The sequence below is a fragment of the Equus asinus genome, chromosome 20 (assembly GCF_041296235.1).
Source record: "Equus asinus isolate D_3611 breed Donkey chromosome 20, EquAss-T2T_v2, whole genome shotgun sequence".
Taxonomy (NCBI): Eukaryota; Metazoa; Chordata; class Mammalia; order Perissodactyla; family Equidae; genus Equus; species Equus asinus.
This window is the reverse complement of record NC_091809.1, coordinates 113,106,646-113,132,617: the sequence shown is the minus strand read 5'-3', so window position 1 is coordinate 113,132,617 and position 25,972 is coordinate 113,106,646. Positions and strand designations below refer to the sequence as shown.

The window sequence follows — 25,972 nt, the reverse complement described above, 5'->3', positions numbered from 1 at the left end:
ACGGCCAAGTAACCCGGAAGTGCCTCAGGGCCCGGAACCCGGAAGCGCCCGTGGGCTGGAAGAGGTGAGCCGAAGCGCCGCGGGGGAGCGAGAGGCGCTCGCCTGAGGTGACTTGTGCTGTTGCCGGCGTGCCCTGGGCTGTGGCGCAGTCACCTGCCCTTTTCGTCCAGGGCACACCTAAGGGTGCGGGCTGCGTCTCCAGCCGCCCAAGCTAGCCCGTCCTCCCTTGGCTGACCGGCGGCGCCTAGAACCTTCGGCCCGGCAGCCCAGCGCGGCGGCTCCTGCGCGCGAGGCCGCGGGTGGTCTTCCGCCGTCCTGCCCGGCGCCTCAGGTCTGTGCGCTTTGCTTCGAGCTCCGCGTGCGCGGCGGGCCAGCGCGGGCCTGGCGGTCTTCGCTGGGGACGGGAGTAGGCCCGGCGCAGCAGCCCCTCACACCTCCAGGCCTGGGGTTGCGTGTAGGACGCCGGCCGACCCAAGCAGGCCCCGCCTCGCCTCCCGGCGGCGCCTCGCGCGCGTGCCGGCTGGTGCACACGCCGCGGGTCGCCGCGGGCCTGCGGGCCCGCCGGGCAGCGGCGCTGCTGCGAGGACAGCGGCTGCGGGGGCCCCGCCCTGGCGCGTCCCGCCCCCAGCAGTGGGCGGCGTCTGGGCGCAGTGGGGTCCGGCGGGGCGCGTGCCGGCCCCGGTCCCGTCGGCCGTAGTGTCCAAGCGCTCCCCGCGGGGCGGCTCCGACGGCGTGGACGCGCCCCGCATGGCGAGGGCGCCGGGTCCTCAACCTGCCCCAGCCCTGGCGATGCCGCGGCCCGGTTCTGCTGACGCCGCGAGGAAGCTGCGGGGGGCGGGCGGGGGCGCGCTGCTCTGGCTTGTCGGTTGTTGCCGAGGCGGCCAGACCGCGAGGGGCGGCCCTCACGGGGCGTCCTCGCGGGCGTCGGCGCGGCTCCTCGAGGCGGCGCTGCCGGCGTGCGTCCCGGCGGCCCGCGCCGCGGTGCTTCTTCGGTGAGGGGCGCCCGGAGGCCCGCGGGGAAGGCGCCCTCAGAGCGCTCCTCAGCTCTGGTTACGCTCCGTTAGCAAGCACTGTCCGTCGGGCCAGAGCAAACACCTGAACGAGGGCCCGAGACAAAGCCCCCGAGGCGCTGCTCACCCTCTCTCCGAGCGGCGCGTTCTTCTAGTCTCCCTTTTATTTTGTTCTAGTCTAGCCTGCCGGGTAGAAAAGCTCTGCTTGAGACCCGTTACATGGCTGGCTTGGCCCGCGGTTGGGGCGCAGGCTGCAGTCGTCGTGCGCGAGGCCGTGGGGTCCCCTTGCTTGCGAACGCTCAGCGGCGGAGCGCGCTGGGAGGTGGGTGTGAGGGCTGCGCTCGGAGGGGCGCTCGACGTGACCGTGGCCTCTTTGTAGAAGGTCTCGCTCCTCAGCCAGTCCTGGGGTAGTGAGTGCTGCTTACTGGCAGATGATTCTTTATGATCAGTTTAGGCGCTAGCGAGGTAAGAATATAGAAGACTCTCATAGGTTATGACCCGTAGGAACTTTCTGTTAGTAATAAGAAAAGCCTTTCGGAAATTCTCTGGTGCTGAGAGTAGTTGCATATAAAACGAAAACTTTTATTTTCAGTTTATGTTCAATGAGCAAAAAATTTCCAGCTGTACTAGTTAGCCTTGTACACCTGCAATTTATATAAGCTTATAAGCCAGTGTTAATCACAATTTAAAAAGAGGGTTTTTTCCTTAAAAAGAAACAGAATCAGCTTTTATGAAGACATTTTGGCAATTTATTCTTGTTTCAAGTTTGGAATATTTGGGAGTTTACTTAAAGGTTATAAGTGTTTTAAGAAATGTTGAAAAGATTTTCCTATATTTTATTTATAAGATGGCCAAAATTAGTGTTTATGTACTTGATCCAAAGATCTCTGTTGTGTTGCTTTAGATTAATTGAATTTATAGTATCTTTAATAGTTTACTTTATGTTTGGTTCCATATGATCCTTATGGAGATAATTTCCAATTCTCATTTCCTTCAAACACCTCAGAATGTCTAGAATATGAATATTTCTAAATTTCTAAAATTTGTTTAGGAAATCACTACTTCTTTTCTTAAAACAAGGAGAAAGTTGACAAAGATTTTACAGTGAATAGAGAATATTTTACTCGTGGTAATTCAAATTATTTTCTTTTAATAAATTCAAAATGTTTTAATAATTTTATGTAATTTATAGTAATTTAATAAAATATTTACTGTGCTCCCAAAGTGTTTTCCATTAGAGCTTAATAAACCTAAAAAATGAAAGAATTAATGAAAAAATAACATTACTAATGGCAGCATTATACATTGACATAATAAAGTGCAAAATTATGTGGAATAGGCAATAAGAATGGGGGAGTATACACAAGAAGGTGCTAATCATATGATAACAGGCAACAAGTACAGTTGAGAAAAGGAGCATTTGATCTGAGCTGGATTCATAAGAAAGCTTCCTGGGGGAGACGGAATTTGATCTGATTTTGAAATGTGTTTAAACATAAAAGATAGAGAAAGGCACTCTATATGAGAGCAGAATGCTGAAGGTATTAATTAGTTCAAGCTTCTTAACATGGATGAAAAACCCCGGTAAGACCTGCCTGCTCCTCAAGCCTCATCTCGAATCTTCTCCCAGCCTTACATGTTACACTCTGAGCTCCTTAAAACTGTTTTTGGTTCCTCATTTAAAATGATGTTTTGTCCATCTATGCCTTTGCTAATGCTGTTTTTCCCTTCTAAGATACTCTTACCTAACTTTTTCACTTTGCTAACTTCTTAACTTTTAAGATTTTTAAGTCTCAGCCCAGAAGTCACCTTCTCCAGGAAGTCTCTGACCTTCTCAAGCCTTCCTTGACTTTCTCTTGCTGGATTGGAAGCTCCTCCTGTCTGCTGCCATAATACTCTCTAGGCGTCTCTACCATTGCATGTGACCACATTGTATTATAATTATCTTTATATGTCTGTATCTCTCTAGCAGAGTTCCCTGAGGACCAGGACTCTATGTTGTTTTTTTTTAATCATTACATTTTGAATATGGAAGGGGCTCAATTAATGTTGAATGAATGTTGCTTTCTGTTTCCTTTATTCGTTTACATTAACATTTTCAGGCTTTAAGATTTTCCTTAGTTCTGGAATTTTGAAATTCATTTAACAAGATCTGGTTTACACTGGATTTCTAAAGTCCTGTTTCTTTCTGGAACCTCAGCAAACTTTGTATCTTGGCCCTTTCACCTTATTTTTCTACTTTCTAAGAAAGAAAGGAGTATTGTTCCCTTTTCTTCTGAGGCTAATCATTCCTTGATATATTTCCCCTCTACTTAACTGTCAGACCTCACTCCTTCAATTATCCTCTCTCTTTTCATATTTAATCATGTGATCTTTACTGGCTTTTTCTATAAAATGTAAAATGTTTGATTTTTTCTACTGTCCCTTCCTGTTCTTGATTACTTATGACCTTAAACTACTACCTTATAATCTCACTTCACATCTCATTTGTGCAAATTGCTCATCAGTGACCTCCTACTTTCCAGATCAGTGTGTGTCAATAAGAACTATCCTCCTATCCTTCAGCCATGTTTGATTTCCCTTGCTTAGGGTCTGTCTCAGAATCCTCCTTTGTGAACAGTTTCTTGAATTCTTCAATAATCTAAAATCTCTTCTCTGTAGGTTAATTAAATCAGAATTTTACTGCTAGAAGTAGTACTAGACAGCAACTACTCCAATTTGCTTTTGCTGTTGTAACTATTTTGGTATTGAGAAAGGATATTTACAAATTAACAATCAAGTAAAAATTTAAACTTAGTTTAGTATCCTTATTTTATATGTGAAGTAAATGAGGCTCAGGCACTGTCTACTTTGAACTCTTTGAACACTTAGAGCACCCTTTTTTATCTGTCATGTCTTATATCATGCCTAGTGTTAATTATGTCTGGGGTTACACTTATTTGAATAAATGCTTTATCTACCTTTCTAGACCTTGAAGATAAAGACTATTGACTCAAAATTTGTATTCCTTACAGTTTCTTGACCCGAGAGATATATTGAATTCTATCACTTTTATTCTTTATTGTCTCTATATAAGAAGGCTTATTTTAAAAATCCACTTGTGGATACTGTTGCATTTTCCTTCATTATATAATTGTTCTTCTCTAGGTCTTTTGTAGTATTGTGATATCTTTCTTAACATTTCTCTATCACGGTTACAGAACACACTCTGCTTGCACATGCTGCCTTATTTAACTTCTGGTTTCCAAGTATCTTCTCCCTTCTTTTCCAAAGGATATGAGTGATCTGTTCCATTCAGTGCAACATGCAGTGCAACAAATATTAATTGAGTGACTGACTTTTGTAAATTATTGTATTAGGCAGTGTGAGGATACAAAAGTGAAACTTCGGCCTCTAGTCAAGGAACTTACAATATATGGCTAACACAACCATTGCTAATAGAAGACAGGCTGTGAGTGCAAATATAATCAATTCCAGTTTGGCAGTGTGCTGTATGGAACATACAAGACCGTTTGGTTCTTCACTTTTAGAGGGGATACACTCTAGGAAATGTAATATTTATAATACTGTTATATTATAGAGCATCTTGATGGAGTTAAGGAGGTTTCCCAATGAATCTTGTAGCAATCCAAGATCAGATAATTAGTGTTTATATATTTTTAGATCATGTTTTAGTAATTTTTTCTCAATCTTTTTTTTCAATCTACACATGCACAAGCTTGTGTATAGTTAATGAATACAGTTTTTCACATAAGACTTCACTTTTTGTGACAAATGTCATCCGCATTTTACGTTAAAATATTATATTAATAATTACTTAAGAAGGAGATATAAGACTGATTTAGCATTCAGTTCAAGTCATAAGAGTATTCCTAAGAATAAAAGGCAATATGATGAAACCAATTTATGGGCTATTTGAGAAAAAAAAGGAAACTTGGGATAATAGCTCTTTAACAAAGACTTTTTTGGGAAAAATTCTTTCAGTTTTAGATACTGAAAAAATCTGATTTGTTTTGTATTTGAAAAGCTATTGTTGATGATTTGGTTTATACTCTTTGAATGTTTTAGCTAATGTCAAGGCCTACCAATTGTTATTATGTGAAATGATAGTGTGAAATTGATGCTGTTATAGTATAACAATAAGGACGTGACTCATGTATTTTATGTACCCATGCATTCAACTGTAGTGACAAATGGCTCCATGCTGTGTGATTAAATGCATATTAGCGTTTGCCCTAGGCATTTGATTATTACCATCTTTACTTCATTACATTACCACACTGTATGGCCATATAATTTATAAGATAATACACACATCACTTTGTTGCTGATGGGAATTATTCTGTTTTATGGATGGTGTCCTTTAATTTTGCCTTTCATGGATTATAAAATTGGTTAATATCTGCTGAAGTGAATCACTGGAGAAGCAAATAAAGATGTTGGCCTCAGGTCACAGTGTCATTTGTGATACTGGCAAAATCTTACAGCCTCATTTATCCCTGCACATGATTGATAACAGCATGGGTTAAATGGAGAAAGCTTTGCTTCTATTAAAGGATCATCACGAATGAAGACCTCCCACTTAAAAGTCAGGCATGATGAGAAGACAAGAGACTATCTACAGGTCAAATTAAATATCTTAAATAATTTAAGTAGAATGACAGTGTAATTTGTCCATTTTGTGTTATTACTCTGACCCTTATCAGGATTATAGGTTACCTTACTTTCTTCTGCAGAGTATTTAAGATGTACTTTTTAATAAATACTTTCAAAGGTATAAAAACCTTTAGAGCTTTTAAATTGAGGCAAAATACAGATTTTTATTATGTGCTTTTGAAAAAGCTGTTTTTTGAAAAAAACTGCAATACTTGTATAGTATAGAATCAGTAATATGCTGAGGTAATGCTTTAAGCATTTTATTATATTGGCTTTGTTTTAAAATATATATATATATTTTTTTTTTTTTTTATTTTTTTGAGGAAGATTAGCCCTGAGCTGACTACTGCCAGTCCTCCTCTTTTTGCTGAGGAAGCCTGGCCCTGAGCTAACATTGTGCCCATCTTCCTCTACTTTATATGTGGGATGCCTGCCACAGCATGGCGTGCCAAGTGGTGCCATGTCCGCACCTGGGATCCGAACCTGCAAACCCCGGGCTGCCGAGAAGCGGAACATGTGAACTTAACCACTGTGCCACCAGGCTGGCCCTAAAAATATATTTTTATAATGAAATTTGTATTATAGATGTAAATAATTATAAGTACATTTATTGTACATATAACATAAATATTTGTAAATAGTGTAAACAATACACTTATTATTATAAATGACTATGGATAAATGAACTATTTACAAGAGTTTGTTACTAACACTTTGAAGCCAAATGTTAAAGGTAGAGTATTTTTTAATGACTGCTTTCCTATATAGAGTCATTGTTTGAGTTTAACTGTTCAGATTGTGGTTCACATAGGGGAAGGCATATACATTTTCGGAGATTCCTGTAATAAAAGCAGTACTGAAATGTGAGTGGGGCCAGCCCAGTGGCACAGTGGTTAAGTTTGCACATTCCACTTCAGTGGCCAGGGGTTTGCCGGTTCAGATCTGGGTACGGACCTATGCAGCACTTGTCAAGCCATGCTGTGGCAGGCATCCCACATAAAATAGAGGCAGATGGGCACGGATGTTAGCTCAGGGCCAGTCTTCCTCTGCAAAAAGAGGAGGATTGGCGGCAGATGTTAGCTCTGGGCTAATCCTCCCCCCCCCAAAAAAAATGTGAGAGTGTTTTGATCTCTTTAGAGTAAAATATGGATGAAACCTCAAATTGAATATTATATATCTCCTTTAAATGATCAAAAAAGCATGTTTTGTACATATAGGCTTCCTCATTTCTTGTTGTCTGGTATTGAACCCTTATGATATGCCAGGACTTTTTACATTACCTCATTCAATCCTCACATCCTGTGAAATAAGTATCATTATCCCTGTTATGTAGATAAGGAAACTGAAACCCAGAGAAGTGACATAGCTAGTAAGAGGAGACAGAATTTGAATCCACATCTGTTGTGTATTCTTTTTTTTTTTTTTAATAAAGATTAGCCCTGAGCTAACGTCTGCTGCCAATCCTCCTCTTTTTGCTGAGGAAGACTGGCCCTGAGCTAACATCCATTCCCATCTTCCTCTACTTTATATGTGGGACGCCTACCACAGCATGGCTTGTCAAGCAGTACCATGTCTGTACCTGCATCCGAACCGCCTAACCCCAGTCCGCCGAAGCGGAACGTGCCAACTTAACCACTGCACTACTGGGCCGGCCTCTGTTATGTATTCTTATAGGCATCTGTGGAAAAGCATATGCCTTTTGCAAAAGTGCATAATAAAAATCTATATTTTACCACAAAACTTCAAAACTGGTATATTTCTCACTTTATCAAGCTTTCTTTAATAGCATTGTAAAAACATTTTGGACTGTGACCCACAGTAAGAAAATATTTCAGGGGCCGGCCCAGTGGCGCAGCAGTTAAGTGTGCATGTTCTGCTTCAGTGGTCCGCGGTTCGCCAGTTTGGATCCCTGGTGCGGACGTGGCACTGCTTGGAAAGCCATCCTGTGGTAGGCGTCCCACATATAAAAAGTGGAGGAAGATGGTCACGGATATTAGCTGAGGGCCAGTCTTCCTCAGCAAAAAGAGAAGGATTGGCGGCAGATGTTAAATCTTCCTCAAAAATATATATATATATTTCACATTGTGAACCAGACACATACATGTATTTACATGTACATATACTTAAAACAAAAGTTTTATGAAACTTATCACATGTGAAGATTGCTAATCTATTCTGTTCTGTTCTATTCTCTTTCATGGTAAGAAATGCTGCTTGCACCTAACTAATTTTGTATCTCTCTGAGGGTTCTCAACTGAAGTAATTCTGTACCAACTTAAAACATAGACAGTTAAGTTTTTCTTCCATTATGGAAGTTATATGTACTCTATGGAAAGCAGAGTGAAGGGGAAGACACTCATATTTTGATCACTGAAAGAAAACTACAGTTAACATTTTGATGTATTCCCTTTCAATGTTTTTTTCTGATGGTGTTTATATTGATATAGCTTTAATCATGATGCGTATGTAATTTTAAATCCCAAGTTTTAAAATTTATTATTTACTTTTATCAGTTATGTGCGCACGTAATGTAGAGAATTAAATTTTTTTTTTACAAGGTTTGTTCAGAAAAACAGTCATTTCTTCTGCCATTTCCTCCTCTCCAGGGCAACTACTTTAAACTATTTTAACTGATTCTTTAGACGTTTACTTCCGCATCTCTAAATAATATGCTTATCATTGCTACTTCTAGATTTTCCAGTTTTAGGCATTATCTAATGACTTTCCATCATGGAAGATGAGGATTTATTTTTATTTTTTAAAATTTATTTTTTAATTTTTTGGTGAGAAAGATTTGCCCTGAGCTAACATCTGTGCCAGTCTTCCTCTATTTTGTATGTGGGATGCCTCCATAGCATGGCTGATGAGTGGAGTAGGTGCGCACCTGGGATCTGAACCCGAAAACCCGGGCTGCTGCAGCAGAGTGTGCAGAACTTTAACTGCTTGGCCAAGAGGCCAGCCCCAGAAGATGAAGATTCAACTTTCCTTGATCTTTTGCCCTAAGTCGTCCCCCTTCACATGCTATCCATCATCCTCATATAGTTATACCATGATCTTGATTATATCAGTATTTAGAGTTATATTGTTATGACTGCATGAATGCTGTTCACAGCTGAACCATTGCAGTATGCTGTGATTATTTTTTCTTTGCTGTACGACGTTCCCCCCTCATTGTTGTGTTTTCCCCCATTGCTTACTTTTTTAATGGATTCATTTCTTATTCAACCTCAGACATTTCTCAGTTATATAAAACTCTTATTAGTGATTCAAAATTAGTTGGTAATCTGTTAATTTCCATCCTATTGAGGAACTTTCTCCCAGAGCCTACTAAATGACTCCAGTCTGGAGTGGTTGCCCTCTAGGTTTTCTGTACAGTGCAACATCCCAGGAGTTTCTTTCCTCTCCCTCTGGTATAAGCTCCCCTGTGTCCTGGATCCCATACCTTCCTCTTTCTTGGAGAAATCCTTAAGGAGCTTCTTGAGAAAAGATGCATGGGAGGTAAATTGTTTTTGGACACTGCATGTCTGAAAATATTGTTTACCTTCACGCTTGGCATGGCTGGTGAAATTTCAGTTTGATAGTAATTTTCCCTTAATTGTGAAGGCTTAGCTTCTTTATTCTAGCTTTCATTGTAGCTGTTGAAAACGCTAATGTTATTCTTCATTCTTTATATGGAAAAAGTTTTTTTTCCTTTCTAGAATCTTATCGGATCTTTCTGTTTTCTCCAGTATTCTGTTATTTCACCATAATGTGTCTTGGTGCTGGCAAACTCATATTTTTTAGTTCTGGGAAAATTGATTTAGAAATTTTTTGATGATTTATTCTCCAGTTTCTCTCTTTGCTTTTTCTAGACTTCTAGGGTACAGTTATTGGACCTTCTAAATTAATCCTGTAATTGTCTAATCCTTTTTTCTTCAGTTCTGTACTTCTTTGTCTTTTTGCTCTTCTTTTTGTAAGATTCTTCAATTTTGTCTTCCAACCCTTCTATTGAATTTTTCATTTTTACTATCTTAATTTTTTAAAGAGTTTTTCTTTCTATGAGTCTTCCTTTTTTGGGAGCATCTTCTTTTTTTCACAGATGCAATATCTATCTTTTAATGAGAATATTAATGATGTTTCTTTTGAAAGAATTTCCTCTGCTTAATCTTTGCTTCCTCTAAGTTGCTTTTGTAATTTTTCTATTTGTTTTTGTCTCTGTCTTTGAAATTAGACACTTTCCTTCAAAAATCTATTGGTCTTTAGCTTTCTGCTCTGTATTTAAGAATGGGGCACTAAAAAAAGTGGATTGGAAGCTCTAGATGTCTGGGTAGGGCTTATTGACTACAGTCTTCATTATTTTTATTTTTATTTTTTTATTTTTTGGTTTTATTTTTTTCCTTTTTCTTCCCAAAGCCCCCCAGTACATAGTTGTATATTCTTCATTGTGGGTCCTTCTAGTTGTGGCATGTGGGATGCTGCCTCAGCGTGGTTTGATGAGCAGTGCCATGTCCGTGCCCAGGATTCGAACCAACGAAATACTGGGCCGCCTGCAGCGGAGCATGCAAACTTAACCACTCGTCCATGGGGCCAGCCCCTTTTATTTTTATTTTTTAAAAATTTTTCCTTTTTCTCCCAAAGCCCCCCAGTACATAGCTGTGTATTTTTAGTTGTGGGTTCTTCTAGCTGTGTCATGTGGGATGCTGCCTCAGCATGGTTTGATGATCGGTGCCATGTCCAAGGTCAGGATTCAAACCAGCAAAACCCTGGGCTGCCGAAGCAGAGGGCACGAACCCAACCACTCAGCTGCGGGGCCGGCCCCTGTGGTCTTCATTTTAGGGTAATCTGACTAGAATATTTTGTCAGGAAACTCCTCATGTAACATTACTTATGTCTTTTCTCTTAGCCCAGTCAAATTCCCTCAAAAACACACTTCTAGTCTCCTGCTTCAAGTGCTGTCTGGCTGTCAGCAGCTGTGGAAGCCCTGTGGAGGAAGAAGGCTGGTGGGGTAGGAGTGTCTCAACGTTCGGTGTATGAACTTTTCAATATAGTAGCCCCCCCACCCCCCCAGACTGTGCCTGTATCTCCTATTCCAGAGACTCTTTGTTTTATCATCTTCGAAACAACTTCTCATCTTATATCCAGGGGAGGGAAGGGTAGTTATCTGGCTAACCAGAAAGAGAGAGGGAACCTATGGGTCTAACTTCTCCTTAAATAGACTTTCAAGCAGTCATCCTGTTTTTGGCCTCACTTTTGCCTTCACCTTTAGAGGTCCCTGGTATCATGAGACCTTTTATGCAGGGGCTTGAAGGAGGGACCAGGGAAGGGATGTCGGGAAAGGGGGCGTGTGTTGTAAATTAAATTGCTTCTCTATTTTCCTTATTACCAGCTTTGCTTTCTCAGGTCTTATAAATATAACTGCTCCTCCATCTGCCTGCCAAAAGCCAAATTTTTGTCTCATGTCATTCTTGCTGTCCAAGGCTTGTGCCTTAAGTTGCCCACTGTTGTTTTAGTGGGGCTGAACTAAATACCTGTGTTCAACCCACTGGCTCCAACAACTGGAACACTGAGTCCTGTTTCTGTTGTTGTTAATGTTTGTTTTTAACAAAACATTGTAATATGAATATTTCCTGTTATTATAAACTATGCAAACACCTTTTTTTTTTTTTTTTTGCTGAGGAAGATTCTCCCTGAGTAACATCTATTGCCAGTCGTCTTCTTTTTGTATGTGAGCTGCTGCCACAGCATGGCCACTGACAAGTGGTGTGGGTCTATGCCTAGGAACCAAACCTAGGCTGCTGAAGTGGAGCACTCCAAACTTAACCATTAGGCTACAAGGGCTGGCCTTACAAACACAATTTTGAGAGGCAATATAATGAAGTGGTTAAGAGTGCAAGACTGGAACCAGATTACTGGGTTTATTTCCTGGTTCCACCCTGTACTGTGTAACCTTGGGCAAGTTACTTAATCTTTTTATGCCTTAGTTTTTTCATTTCTGAAATACCAATGCTAGCAGTAAATATCTCATAAAGCTGTTTGGAGAACTAAATAGTGTGTTAAGAGAGTGTTTTGCATATAGTGCTCAACAAATATTAGGTATTATTAGTTTCCTTTTAAGCAGTTACATATATTTCATCATATAGTGATAACTTAATTGGCTGTCTTCTTTTTATTATCTTTTTTGCTGGGAAAGATTCACACTTGCCAGTCTTCCTCTTTTTTCTTTGCTTTTTCCTCCCCAAAGCCTCAGTACATAGTTGTGTATTCTGGTTGTAAGTCCTTCTAGTTCTTCTACATGAGCTGCCATCCCAACATGGCTACTGACAGATGAGTGGTGTGGTTCCACACCTGGGAACTGAACCCAGGCTGCCGAAGCAGAGTGTGCCGAACTTAATTGCTAGGCCATCAGGGCTGGCTCTCCTTGACTGTTATCTTATTACTGGACCTTTAGGCTGTTTCCAATTTTTCTTTCTTGTTTTTATTAATAAATATTAAGTAAACAACTGTTAACATGAAAATTTTTCTGCATTTAGGATTTTTTCCTTTTGAATGGATTCTTAGAAGTGGAAATCTGTTTAGTTTATGACTCTTAGGACATTCTAAATTGTTTTCAAAGGATTGTTTCCACTTCATTTCTACCAGAACTGTTTGAATGCCTATTTCCCCATCTCTTTACTAGTTCTAAATATTTTTTTAAAAGGCCTTTTAATATGATAGGTTAAGGGGCTGCCCACCTGGCTGAGTGGTTAAGTTCATGCACTCTGCTTCGGTGGCCCTGGGTTTCGCCGATTTGGGTTCTGGGCTTGGACCTGGCACCGCTCATCAAGCCATGCTGAGGTGGTGTCCCATGTAGCACAAGTGGAAGGACCTACAAATAGAATCTACAACTATGTACTGGGGGGCTTTGAAGAGAAGAAGGAAAAAAGAAAAGAAAGATTGGCAACAGATGTTAGCTCAGGTGCCAATCTTTAAAAAAAAAAAGGTAAAAATATGTCATTTTAACATATGTTTTTTAGATTACTAGTGTTTCTCACTTTTAATCTAAAGGTAATTGGCTTATTTAGAGACATGTGATAAGCTATTAGGGAAAGCTGTTTTTATTTACCTGTATACATTCTTCCTCTTTCATGGTAACAGTACCTGACATTTCCCTAAGTAGTCGTTCTCACTTTCTCAAGCATGTGACATTTGTGAAGTTAACCTGGATTGACTTCACCTCCAGCTTCAAAGGTTGAGCTTGTTGAACTGTGCTTGCATCACTCCCAAGCTCAATAATTGGCTGAGGATGGAAAGGTAAACCAAGAAGCCCTAAATGGGTAACCTTAGACTTTCATTGGGACATAGACTCTCTTCTTCTTGCTGGAAGAAGGAACAAGGCAGTGTGTAGCCTTGGTAGCTTCTTGCACCCATGTTGGCCTTATGAAATGATAGCCAATATCAAGGTGTCATAGGCAGAAACTTAAAGAATAACTATCCAGGTGCTGGGCACATCGTTTGCCTGAAGCCAAACCTAGTTCTAGACTTTTTTTTTTTTGAGGAAGATTAGCCCTGAGCTAACATCAGCTGCCAATCCTCCTCTTTTTGCTGAGGAAGACTGGCCCTGAGCTAACATCCGTGCCCATCTTCCTCTACTTTATATGTGGGACGCCTGCCACATCGTGGCTTGCCGTGCGGTGCCATGTCTGCACCTGGGATCCAAACGGGCTAACCCCAGGCCACCGAAGCAGAAGGTGTGAACTTAACTGCTGCGCCACCGGGCCGGCCCCTAGACTTTTTAAAACCAAACAAACCAATAAATTTCCTTTTGTTTTTAAAGCCAGTTTGAACTGTGTTTTCTGTATTTGCAACTGAAAGTATCCTACTCACTGAGTTAGCAGAAATGGTTGGAAGAGTCCTTCCTACTTTCTTTTGCCACACATCATGGCACAGTTGAAAAATAACATAGTATTTGTATGGTGCAGAGGGGCATGTGGACAAAGTTACTCATGACCAATTGCAACCAACCTTGTGTGTTGGGGCTTTCTTGGCTGTGCCTGGCCTTTTGCTCAACTGAGAGGCGTAATGACTCAAACCTGTAACTTATTAATAGTATGCTGTCCTATGACACCAGTTGGAAACCTCTGGGCTGGAACAAAATGCTTATAAACTTAAGTCCATAGGATCGATTTTCATATGCTTTGCTTACTTTGCTGCTTCTATAATAGGCCAAACTCTGATCATAAATTTTAAAAGTGTACCAAATGGGAAAACACTTAATTAAATCTTCTTAATCATTTGCCCTTGTTTATATTTTGGGAATATTTGCAAATTTGTGGGTACTTAGCATTAATTTTCTCTGATTATTAATATGAAAATTCAGAGTTATCACCAGGTTTCTCATTTCCATTGTTGAGGCCTGATTACAGTGCTCATAGTTTTGTCTAGTCCTTTAAATCAGCATTTAGTAAATTAAAGAAACAAAAAACTTTTTCCTAGATAGGCTCTAAATCTAAATTTTCTACTACTTAAAAAATATTTAGGGCCAGCCCCAGTGGCCTAGTGGTTAAAGTTTGACATTCTCTGCTTTGGTGGCTTGGGTTCAGTTCCACAGCACTCCTCTGTCAGTGGCCATGCTGTGGTGGGGCCTCACATTAAAAAAAAAAAAGAGGAAGATTGGCAACAGATATTAGCTCAGGGCGAATCTTCCCCAGCAAGGAAAAAAAAATTCAGTCACCAGGTAAGTATGACATGCTCAGGTTAATTTGTATCAGTGGTTCTCACACTTCAGTTGACTAGTTAAAACAGGATTGTTGGACCCCACCCCTAGTTCTTGATTTAGTAGATCTAAGTTAGACCCTAGAATTTGCATTTCTAACAAGTCCTTAGGTGTTGCTTATTTTGTTGGCCAAGGGACCACATTTTGAGAACCACTGATTTATTTCATGCTTTTATTTGTTTAACACTGTTGATTATTGAATTTAACAGGTAAGTAATATGATTTTATACTCTTAGCATAAAGATAGACTTCCCAAATTTTGCAGGTATTTGGCTAATGATTTTGGTATTTCACGCATTTAAGATAAGTAGTGTTATATGTAGCAAGAAACAAATGCCAGGTCACTAAATAAAAGCACTTTGAAATGTTTTTTGGTAAATGAATAACATTTTGACATTGACTTCCCATATAAAATAGAAGGAGCATTTTGATGGAAATAGTTTAGCCTTCTTTAGTAATGAAAACCACAAAGAAAAATATAGCAAGCCTCTTAAAGAAGTCACTGCATTAAATCTCTTCTGGGATATGTTGGGATATAAGTAACAGATAAGATCTATTTAAAGAAATGTAGCTTTCTGATAAAATATTAATAGTACTTAAAACATTACCATTATTATGTCTAATATTTTTTAAAGTCTCAATAGTATAGAAAATGAAATCAGACATAGTTGTAGATTTTTCTATATTCTCTCCATAATTACTTATTAGTTTATCTGATTGGGGTTGTTAATCCATCTAAAAATATGTCTCAAGCCTTCAATAGTGCTGAACTTTCAAAATATGAACCTGTCTTTTTGGGTTAACTTGAAATTTATTGTCAGATTAGGAAGCTGAGTTTCAGAAAAAAAGTCTTTTTTCCCCCCAGGATTACACAGTTGACGAAACAGTCAAGTTTTTACTCAAGTCTAGGCCTCTGACTTTAAGTTCAGTGGTCTTTTTCTATCATACTATGTAGGAAGTAATACCCTACAAACCTCAGGGAAGCAATTTAAGGATCAAAAGAAAAATATAGGTGAAATTGCTTTGTATTATGTAAGGAGTCATATAAAAATCATTCTAATTTCTAGTTAATTTATTGACTGCTTACTTTGTGCCTAGAACTGTATTAAATGCTGTGGGGGAGTAAATGAAAGAAGTGCAGAACAGTTCTTGCCTCTAAGCAACATCCCTTTTGGAGAGGCAGATTGAACACATATAGAACAATTGGTGAATTACTGTTAAATTTTGTAGTGTTGAATTTAAACACTCAACAGGAAATTAGAGACTGAAGGGGTCCTAATGGTTTAGAAAGGTCAGAGAAGGATTACTGGAGAAAAGGGTCCTTGGGCATAAAAAATGGATAGAATTTAGGTAGGGAGGGAGTAGAAAAATTATTCTAGGTACAGAGGTGGGAATGAGCATGAATTAGGTAAGAGAACGTAAGGAAACTATAATAGAGGACTTCTTGGTCCTCTTTTGGGATCTCTGTTGGGTGCAGAAGAGGATTAAAGTTGAAAAGGAAGATGAAACTAGAAAGTGAGAACCCTTAAAAATCAGGCAGATGCATTTGGACTGGATTTGTAAACAAGAGAAGCCCTCTTGAATTTGGAGATTGATGAGGTTTAAGTGGTGTTTTGCAAAATAATTCTGGAGAAAATATGTCGGATAGATTGAAGTGGGGGAGAAGATTAAATAAAGGGATAACAGGAAAAGGTGATTATAATTCATGTCTGAGGTAATGAGGGTCTGACTAGGTTGATGGCAGTAGGAGTAGTGATGCAGAATGAATTTGAGGGCCATTAGAAGGAAGAACAGGCAGGTCCATTTAGAGATTAGATTTAGGGGATGAAGGGGAGTGAAAGTGAGAGGGGGAACAGAGAGAAGGAGAGAAAAGAGACAGAGATCAAAGATTTAGTGAATGTTCTTTGGAGATTTAAGTAAAATACTTGATACTACTGATAGAAATGAAGTTTAAAAGCTTTTAGGGAGAAGAAAAGTACAAATTTTGGTTTGTTAAATCTGAAGTGGAAACATACAAGCGAGTACTTTGAGATGACTGAAGACTCATTGGGGATTGTTCACATGGTAGTCACAAGATGGAACTTTGGAGCTGGAAGCAAATGTAGAGGTAAAGAAAGTAGATCCAGAAAGGTCCAGCAGTTTGTCTGCAATCACATGACTACTGATGAACAGATTTGTTAATATCCATTCATTCCCAGTCTGTTGCTCTTAGAATGATTATTTGTGTGCCTATAGTACAGGTCACTAAATGCCTTCAAGGACTAGGAAAGTGAGGTAAATTCATTTAGTACTCAACAAATATTTAATCTCTGATATTACTCTATATCGGGCCCTGTCCTAGGTGCTGAAGACAGCATGGCCAAGACAGATGAGACTGGGCTCTCATAAAACTTATTTTTTAAAGGAAGAGACATAATAAACAAACTTAATAGATAACACATAATTTTGGGCAATGGTAACTGATGTGAAGAAAACAAAACAGGATGATGTGCAGAAGAGTGATGGGGTGTAGTACATGCTGAAGAGGTGACATTTGAACTGAGACCTGAAAAACGTGGAGGAAATTCTGTGTAATGTGGAGATAGAGCATTCCAGACAGAAGGAATAGCAAGTAAGTAGGCATTAAAGCTCAAGTAAATTTGGTATGCTTTTGAACTGTAAACTGATTTATTCAGTCCCTATTATGTGCCAGCTGGAAGGCTAGATTCTGGGGGATACCACAGTGACCAAAATAGCAGTACTAGCTCCCAAAGCCAAGTGGCAAATCATCTAGATTTGCACTATGTGGTAGACATTTCTGTTGGTAAATTGATATATTTTATGTAAATGATAAACACTGTTAACATATAACTATCATTTTGCTTGTTATTTTTCCCCCATAGTCTTTGCCCGACAATATTTAAGGCCTAGCACAAATATTATCTTTTCTATAACACTCTCCTTAAGCCCTGTGGATAGAATTAATTGTTTTCTTCTCTGTATTTTCATAGTTACTTTGTATATGCCTCTACTTGAGTGCCATGACACTGTTGGTTTCCATATCTGTCTCTCCAACCAGGTCATGAGCTCATATCCTGAGAAACTAAGATAGTGTGCTGCATATGCTGGGAACCTAATTAAAGTTTCTTTAATCAACTACTCTGTAATTCATCATGTATTCTTTTGAGGACTAACATTGTTTAAGGAGTTGTTCTATGTGCTGCAGAGTTTATATAATTAAATAGGAGATGGGTTTTGAAATCTTGTTTGAGGCTTCTGATTAAACATGATGGATTGACCACATATATTTATTTTACTCACTCGTTGAAACGCATAAAAAGGGTATTAACTCACAGGGACAAGACAGGAATATGCCTTGGGCATAAAAAGGGCTATCTGTTGAAAATCTGTATATAGAATACTTGAACCTTCTCAGGTCTCCTTCTCGACAGGAGATGGGAAATTTATGCTCTGAAAAATTGAACCATGGCAGTTCTAGTCAGGAGTATACCAGACACAGCTGAGGACAGGGATGAGGCATGGGACTACAAGTGAAGATTGAGTAAAAATCTACCGCCTTAAATGTGGAGCCTTCCCCTCCTATCTATCACACTTCTTTCAGAATGTATGCTGCCATATAGAATCCTCCCCCCTCCCCCTGCACTCCAACACCAGAGAATGGAGAGGTTTTTTCTTGAAAAAATGAAAGACCTGAGAGAAAAGATGTCTACATATTGATGTTGGGGAAGTGGTCCCCTAATGAAAAGACTTATCTTGCCACCTGATCACCCAGTAGTGGAAGCTGTTAGTCAATAAGCCCTGCCCCAGGGCTTCCATTCAGGTTTTTAGTATAATATTCCATTTTTAAAAATAATAGCTTTATTGAGGTATAGTTCACATACCATACATTCATTCAAAGTAGTTTTTAGTATATTCACAGAGTTGTGCAACCATCACCACAATCAATTTTAGAATATTTTCATCTTCTGACAAAGAAACCCCAAACTTATTAGCAGTTACTTCTTATTCCTCTCCAATCTCCGCAACCCCCAGCCCTAAGCAACCACCAATCTACTTTCTGTTTTCTATGGATTTGCCTATTTTGGACATTTTATATAAATGGAATCACAGAATATGTAGTATAATGTTTTCAAGGTTCATCTATATTGTAGCATGTATCAGTATTTCATTCTGTTTTTTTTTAAAGATTTTATTTATTTAATTTTAATTTTTCCTTCTTCTCCCTAAAGCCCCCCAGGACATAGTGGTATATTTTAGTTGTGGGTCCTTCTGGTTGTGGCATGTCGGACTGTGCCTCAGCATGGCTTGATGAGCAGTGCTAGGTCCGTGCCCAGGATCTGAGCTGGTGAAACCCTGGGCCACTGAAGCAGAGGGCAAACTTAACCATTTGGCCACGGGGCCAGCCCCAGTATTTCATTCCTTTTTATCGCTGACTAACAGTCCATTTAATGGATATACCTGATTTTATTTATCAGTTCATCACTTGATGGGCATTTAGGTTGTTTCCACTTCTTGGCTGTTGTGAATAGTGCTCCTCATGAATATTCATATGCAGCATTCTCTTGAGTACCTAAGAGTGGAATTGCTGGATCATATGGTAACTCTATGTTTAACCTTTAAGGAACTGTTAGACTGTTTTCTTGTTATTCATAATCAGCCCCTTTCAGCCACACCTGAATTTATGTTAATATGCGACTTTCGGAAAGCCCCTAAGGAATGGGGCTGGTTGCCAGGGGAACCAACAAGATGATTAGAGGGTTGGAACTTTTAGGCCACCTCCTCCCGCCAGACCTCCTGGGAGGGGAGGGGGGCTAGGGATTGCCTTGGTTACTAATGGCTAGTGATTTAATCAATCAAGTCTACATAATGAAGCCTCCATAAAAATCCCTGAACTCCAGGGTTTCGGAGAGCTGCTGGGTTGGTGAACAAGAATGCATCTATGTGATGAGAGGGTGGCACGTTCCAAGCTCTATAAAGACAGAAGCTCCTGTGCTTGGGACCCTTCTGGGTCTCTCCTGATGTGTCTCTTCAACTGGCTGTATATTCTTATCTTTTCATATCCTTTATAATAAACTGGTAATCTAGTTAGTAAACTCTTTTCCTGAATTCTGTGAGCTGCTCTAGCAGATTAATTGAATCTGAGGAGGAGGTCATGGAAACCTCGGATTGATAGCCAGTTGGTCGGAAATACAGGTGACAGCCTGGACTTGTGATAGGCGTCTGAAGTGGTGGTGGGGGCATTCTTGTAGGACTGAACCCTTAACCAATGGGATTTGACGTTATCTCCCAGGTAGTGTCAGAATTGAGTTTAAGTTGGATACCCAGCTAGTGTTGTAGAAATGCCTGGTGTGGGGAAAAACCCCAGGCATTTGGTGACCAGAAGTGTCAGAAGTGAAGTAGAGTATTGTGTGTAGTGTGAAGGATTACTATAGAGTTTTTCTTTACAACCTCCATTCTGCTCCCTGGGAGTGTTTCTCTAGTCTACTGTTTTCCTCTTAGAAACCTCTGGATTCTTGGCCCAGCTCTTTGAAAAGCTCTTCCTTTTCCATAAGAAATGGTCTCTGCACCTGACTAGCTGTTTCGGTCTTGTTTCCTATCTGTAGAACTTTGGTGGCTCAGAAGCCTCTTCATCTTGAACTGTCTCAGTTCTTTTTAGTCAAAGTTGGCAGTGCTCCTACCAGTCCACTGAAACAAACAAACAAACAAATAAACAAAACAAGAACCCAAAACAAAAAACACAAAACTTTCTGGGTTTCCTATGATTTTTTTTCTCCAAAGGCACATTCATAATTCCTTTTGAGACAGACCTCTCTCTACTTAGGAAGTATCAGGCTGCTCTGAGATAATGCCCTTGAGATTCTTATATAATAAGGTTGCTTTGCATTTTTCTGAGGCATTACAGAGTCTTTAGACCCATAACCCTTGGTTTGATATTTATTTTGAGCTATTTTTTTCTGTCAGAATTTCTGTTGATTGGAGAGACTAGAAATGTGAAATGATTTTATTTTCCAGCTCAGCCTGTGCCCTTCATATTTCCTGAAAATTTGACTTAATAAACCTGAAGAATTCCTTCCTTTAATTCACCTCTCTTCACATGCCTTTCATATTCAGCTTAAAAAAAAAAAGCCAGTGTATGCTTCTAACACTCTACTTGGAAACCTCCTCAGATCCACATTTTAATTAGGTGCATTTTTTATCTTCCAAGTTACTGCAGACTACAACATGGCCAGTCATTTCATGCCATCTTTCCAGACTAATGACAGTTTCCGTAGTCTCCATGCCACTCTTCCAGCCTCTGTTTATCATGCAGTCCCAAAGCCAGTGCTGCGTGTTTTAGATTTTTGTATGACATTATTCTATTTCTAGTATTGATTTTTATATTAGTTACCTATTGCTGACTAACAGATCACCGAACACTTAGTGTCTTCAAACAAAAATGATTTATTATTTCTCACAATTTTGTGCGTTGAATGGAATGTTCATCTACTGGTTTCCTGTAGGCTCTTTCATATAAGTTTATTTAGTTGGTGGATTTGCTTGGGGCTGAGCTCAGCTGGAAAAGCTGAAACTCCTGAGTTTCTTTCTTCACGTGGTATATCATCTCAGACTTCTTCACATCATGGTGCTCTCTGAGGAGCATTCCAAGAGTTCAAAGGCAGAAACTGCAAGACTTCTTGAAGCCTAAACTCTGGAATTCATACAATGTTAATTCCACCACATTCTATTGATCAAAGCAAGTTATAAAGCTACCCTAGATTCAGAAGGGTGAAGAAATATATTCCATTTCTGGATGGGAAGAGCAAGAAAATTGTATTATAAAGGGGCGTGGATACTGAATGGGAGGAATTTGTGGCCATTAAATAATACATAACAATATATACACAATATATAAATAAATGCCAGATAAGAGAGGTTCTTATGTTCATAAAACAAAAATGTGATGTTATGAAAAAAACACAACATATAACATGAAAGAACTCTTGGACATTAAAAACGTGAAAAATTTCAACAGAATGATTGGCAGATAAAGGGAAGGAGATCTCTCAGAAAGTGGAACAGAAGTACAATAAGATGGAAAATAGGAGGGAAAAGAAAATTGGATCATCAGTATATGTCATCCGTTGTCCTACTAAAAGGAGTTTCAGAAAGAGAGAACAGAGAACATGTGGAGGATATTATTAAAGAAATTATTATAGGCAAACTTTCCCACAACTGAGACCAAACTATCAATTAAGTATGAGGTTGGAAGAATGTAATTTTCAGACATTTCTACATTTTAAAAATTTACCTCCCCTTCACCTTTCCGTAGGAAGTTGTTGGGGGTTACTGTTTATCAAAATGAAAAATCAAAAAAGAAGAAGGCATAGGAGCCAGGAAACAGAGCTTCCAACACAAGAAAATGTCAGTGGAAAACTGGAACAATGGTGGTGCATCTGCTAACTAGGCCTAGTTCGAGCAGCAGAACAGAAGGATGTGGGAGAGTGATGACTAAAATCATTCGATGTCTTTGAAAATTTGGAAAAATTATTGTTATATGACTGACATTTTTTGGACCACTTGGAAAAAATAAGTGGCAGATACGAAGCAAAATAAGAAATGAGAAAAAAAATCTGAACAATTATTGAAACTTGAGGACAACCGCAAAGGATGTATTACAGTGTTTTACTTGGCTTGGAAGTGAAACTGTATAAGTTTTAATAATTTAAACTAGCAGGTCTCAAAGTTTTGAGAACTTTTTATACTTTTAAAAATTATTAAAGACGTTGAACAGCTTTTGTTTATATGGGATATATCTTTTGATATTTTCTCTGTGAGATGAGAAATTAAAACTGAGAAAATTTAAATATATTTATTCAAGTAAAAATAACAAATCTATGAAATCTTAAATAACATTTTTATAAAAAATAACATTTTCCTAAACAAAAAATTTTGGTGATAAAATGGCATTGTTTTCTATTTCCAAATCTTCATAGCTGGCTTAAAAGAAGACACCTGGATCCTCATATCTGCTTCTGCATTCACTCTCTTGCAATATTATATCATGTAGCTTATGGAAAACTCCACTGTACACTAATGAGAAAATGAAAATTAAAAAGGCAAATAACGCTGTAGTAGTATTATGAAAACATTTTTAACCTTGCAGACTCCCTGGAAAAAAATCTTCTCACACTTTGAGGACCACTGCTGTAAACTGACAGTTGTCAACCAAGAATTGTGCTGTAAGGCTACTGGGAAGATGGAAGGAGGGAAAGCGATGGTGATTATGGGTGATGTAAGTGAGCTGAATTAATTACTGTAACAGGACATAAAAAATACAGTGAAAATTTATACATCCAGAAATAGAATTTCATTATTTATGAACATAAATGTAAATATTAGAAGAAACAGCCAAACTAATTCCAAGTAGCTGACACTGGCTGGTGGGAATGAGGAAATGTAGGCCAGGTGATTGCTATTTTCCAATATGTGCTTATCAGCTTTTTTTAAGTTTTATAACCAAATGCAAATATTACTTTGGTTAAAAAATTAACAAAACAAAGTAAAGAAAGAAAATTAACTGAGACATGGCTCTGCCCTTAGGGGGTCATCTAGTGTGGGTTGTCTTGTATACCAATAACTACTGGCAAACGTAATAGATGCACCGATAGATAGTAGGACGTTGAATTAGTTAGAATTCTTTTGGTATCAGATAATATAAAATCTGACTGAAACTGGCTTTAAAAAGACGGGCATTTATTATCTTACATTTTGGAAGCATGGAGGTTGGGTAGACTCCTGCTAAGGTATAACTCGTGCCTGAATAGTGTTGTCAAGGACCAGGGTTCTTTCCTTATCACTGCCCTGCCGTCCTCACTGCCCTCAAGCTGACTCCCCTTGTGGTCAGAGATAGCTTCAGGACTTCCAGGTGTTAAGATTAGACAAAACAATATCCAGCACAAGAAGGGGTTTATTTCCTCCTGAGACTCTTTCTCAGGAGCAAGGAAAACTTTCTCAGAAGCCTGTCTTCAGAATACACTTCCCTTCAGATCTCTTTGGCCAGGATTGAGTTGCTTGCCTATTTATAAATCAGTCAGTGGCAAGGGTAATGAGATTACCATAATTGGTTTAGTTTAATCTTCTGTAGTAAAGAAGATGTTAGGGAATTAGCTGCAGTGAGTCCAGGTATAAGATGTATTTTAGGATAGTTACGTATTGTTATGGTTGCTCAGCAAAAGGAAAGGACTACTCTAATTAGGCCAAAATGACTTCTTGGAGGAAGAGATATTTTAGTGGACTTTTCAAGGATGGTAACATTTTGACAGATCAAATGGGAATAGGGGTACATACCAAAGAAAGTAATTGCCGGGTCAGAGGGGTGTCTGGTAGATTGCATAAGTGGACACAATTTCTGCCCTCTCTGTATTCACATCCTTTTGTAACGTGGCTTTGCATCTCCCTACGGTAAGAGGTGGAGTGTATTTTTCCACCTCTTGAATCTGGGCTGACTTTGTGATTTGCTTTGTCCAATGGAATGTAATAGAAGTGATGTTATACCATATCTGAGCCTGGGCCTCAAGAAGCCTGGCTGCTCTGCTTTTCTTCTTGGAAGCTGGTCCTGCCACTGTGTAAACAGACGTAGGCTACCATAATATATGAGGAGAGCTATGTGGTTCAGGTGTCCTGGTACCCCAGCTGACGATGAATCCCCAGAAGCAGAGTCATCTGACAGGCAGCTGATCACAGACTCACTGATAAAACCTAGCAGAGAACAGAGAAAGCACCCAGCTGAGTCCAGCCCAAATTGCCAATCCTCAGAATCCTGAGCTAAATAAATGTTTTGTTTTGTTTCCTTTTTTTAATTGAAATATAATTGACATATAACATTGCATATGTTAAATTAACATTTAATTGTCATATAACATTATATGACATACAACATTATGTATAACATGATGCAATATTTGTATATACTGCAAAATGATCACCACAGTAAGTCTAGTTAACATCCATCACCATACATAGTTACAATTTTTTTTCTTGTGATGGGAACTTTTACGATCTACTCTCTTAGCAACTTTCAAATATACAGGACAGTATTAACTGTAGTCACCATGCTATACATTATATCCCCAGGACTTATTTATTTTATAACTGGAAGTTTGTACATTTTGTTCACTTTCACCCATTTCACCCACCCCGCCTCCCATGTCTGGCAACCACCAATCTGTTCTCTGTATGTTTGAGTTTGATGGGTTTTGTTTTGTTTTTTTTTAGGTTGTACATGTAAGTGAGATCATATGGTATTTGTCTTTGTCTGACTTATTTTATTTAGTTTATTGCCTTCAGGGTGCATCCATGTTGTCACAAGTGGCAAAATTTCCTTATTTTTTATGGCTGAATGATATTCCATTGTGTATGTATATGCACCATGTTTTCTTTATCTGTTCATCTATTGATGGACACTTAGGTTGCCTCCATGTCTTGGCTATTGTATATAATGCTACAATGAACATGGAGGTTCATGTATCTTTTCATGTTAGTGGTTTTGTTTTCTTCAGATAAATACCCAAAAGTAGAATTGCTGGATCATATAGTAGTTCTATTTTTTATTTTTTCAGGAACTTCCATAGTGTTTTCCATAATGGTTGCACCAATTTACATTCCCACCAACAGTGCCCAAGGGGTCTCTTTTCTCCACATTTGTTATTTCTTGTCTTTTTGATTATAGCCATCCAAACAGGTGTGAGGCGATATCTCATTGTGGTTTTGACTTGCATTTCTCTGATGATTAGTGATGTTGAGCACCTTTTCATGTACCTGTTGGCCACCTGTATGTCATCTTTGGAGAAAGTGTCTAAAAGAGCCTCTGACCATTTTTTAGTCAGATTGTTTTTTCACTAGTGGATTATGAGTTCTTTATATATTTGGGATATTAACCCCTTATCAGATATATGATTTGCAATTATTTTCTCCCATTTGGTAGGGTGCCTTTTCATTTTGTTGATCATTGGATTTGCTTGTTTGTTTTAGTTTGATGTAGTCCCACTTGTTTATTTTTGCTTTTGGTGTCAAATCCAGAATATCGTTGCCAAGACTGATGTCAAGGAGCTTACCGACTGTTTTCTTCTAGGAGTTTCGTGGTTTCAGGTCTTACATTCAAGTTTTTAATCCATTCTGAGTTAATTTTTGTGTATGGTGTAAGATAATGGTCCAGTTTTATTCTTTTGCGTGTGGCTGTTCAGTTTTCCCAACACCATTTAGTGAAGAGACGGTTCTTTCTGTATTGTATATTCTTGGTTCCTTCGTCATAAATTAATTGACCATATACATGAGGGTTTATTTCTGGGCTCTGTGTTCTGTTCCATTGATCAATGTGTATGTTTTTTTATAATACCATACAGTTTTGATTACTATAGCTTTGTAATATAGTTTGAAATCAGGAAGTGTGATATCTCTAGCTTTGTTCTTCTTCCTCAAGATTGCTTTGGCTATTTTGGGTCTTTTGTGGTTCCATACAAATTTTAGAGCTGTTTGTTCTGTTTCTGTGAAAAATACCATTGGAATTTTGATAGGGATTGCATTGAATCTGTAGATT

The 25,972-nt window shown here is 39.1% G+C and overlaps 1 protein-coding gene across 1 annotated transcript in view; it reads left to right on the top strand.

Annotated features, from left to right (window-relative positions):
- Positions 1 to 200: 200 nt before the first annotated feature.
- CCDC73 (coiled-coil domain containing 73) overlaps positions 201 to 25,972 on the top strand; it is a 152,768-nt gene continuing 126,996 nt past the window's right edge. Inside the window, exon 1 of the mRNA XM_014863229.3 lies at positions 201 to 331. The gene's annotated coding sequence lies outside the window, so the exon portion shown is untranslated. The remainder of the gene's footprint in view (positions 332 to 25,972) is intronic.